Source organism: Antrostomus carolinensis, unplaced genomic scaffold (genome assembly GCF_000700745.2).
Source record: "Antrostomus carolinensis isolate BGI_N321 unplaced genomic scaffold, ASM70074v2 scaffold16155, whole genome shotgun sequence".
Taxonomy (NCBI): domain Eukaryota; kingdom Metazoa; phylum Chordata; class Aves; order Caprimulgiformes; family Caprimulgidae; genus Antrostomus; species Antrostomus carolinensis.
In genome coordinates, this window is record NW_010314425.1 from 45 (window position 1) to 1,324 (window position 1,280).

General features: G+C 37.7%; 1 protein-coding gene across 1 annotated transcript in view; it reads left to right on the forward strand.

Annotated features, from left to right (window-relative positions):
• Positions 1-1,026: 1,026 nt before the first annotated feature.
• The window catches only part of AMD1 (adenosylmethionine decarboxylase 1), a 7,414-nt gene continuing 7,160 nt past the window's right edge, over positions 1,027-1,280 (forward strand). Inside the window, exon 1 of the mRNA XM_010167646.1 lies at positions 1,027-1,110. The gene's annotated coding sequence lies outside the window, so the exon portion shown is untranslated. The remainder of the gene's footprint in view (positions 1,111-1,280) is intronic.

Consider the following 1,280-nt stretch of genomic DNA (forward strand, 5'->3'; position numbering starts at 1 on the left):
TTTATGCTGGGTTAGTAAATGTCTTGGTTCATGTCAAGTGCAAGCACAAGAGCCAGCACAAACCTGCAGCTGGATTATGCTGTGGGAAGGGAGGGGTGGGAGAAGTAGAGCAACTGGCAGTCTTGTAATTCAGCAACTTCAGGAAGCTGTATCTGTTCCTGTCTGCTTTATACCAAATTTGATTATATTGGATTCTGCTCATCTGGTGTAGACATAAGACCGAAGTGACAACCAAAGTAGCTTTTTGAAAGTCTGTCACTTCTCATGATGAGTATTTGGAAGTCTTTGGGCTTGATTAGAGCTCTTTGATTTTCTTCAGTTTCTTAATAAATTCCGTAGAATGAGTAATAACAGTGAAGAACTGAAATATTAAAATTCTGCCACTATATTGAAATCTAGCACTGTAGCTTCAGTGCTATATGAAAATAGTTCTGTTTACTTTCTTTTAAGTGTAATATTCAAACTACTTGCTCTGTATCTTCTAGAGGTAGAAGGAATTCTATAATCCTGATTCACTAAAGAGCAGTTCGGGTTGTTGAGATGTATTAGTTTTTAGGGCTAATTTTCAGTTAAATTATGAACGTGACTAAGCTGGACAAATAAAACATGTTAATGTTAACTACTTGCTGGTTTATAACTCTAGTAGTTGCCAGTGACTACTGTGGCTGAAGTACATGGAGATTCAACCTAAACCATATCTTAAGTTATAGCAACAAATTTTATCTTAGTACATGTGGGATAGGGGACCTGATATCCTGACTTGCTTGCTGTTTGACAATTGTCCTCATGGAGCAGATTACACTAACGGATCTTGAGGAATACTTAACTATTAATTGAAAGCTAAGAATATTACTGTATTGTGATAGACAGTTCCTATATAAAAAGTCCTTGCCTTCTGTGTTATTAGATCCAGCAACTCAAGACGAGCTATAGTCTTGTTTGGGCTATACTTTTTACCCAGGGTTCCAGAAAGCTTCAGCTTGTTTAACTTGTTGTTTGTGATCTTCTGTAATTTCTTCACAGGATTGAGTGGGACAAGCTTCTGGAGAATGTGCATTGTTTGATCATAAGTGTGACAAAAACTGACAAACAGGAAGCTTATGTACTCAGGTAAGCCACTCCTGTATTCTTTTAGTCTCCAAGAGGTAAAAAAGTTAAAGCTGTCATATGGGATCCACTTGGCTGAGAATCCAGTCTTGGGTTAAGATCTTTCTGTCCATGACTACAACTTGCAGGGATCTGCTAATCATAATACTGTCATGCTTCTGTTCAGTAGCAGG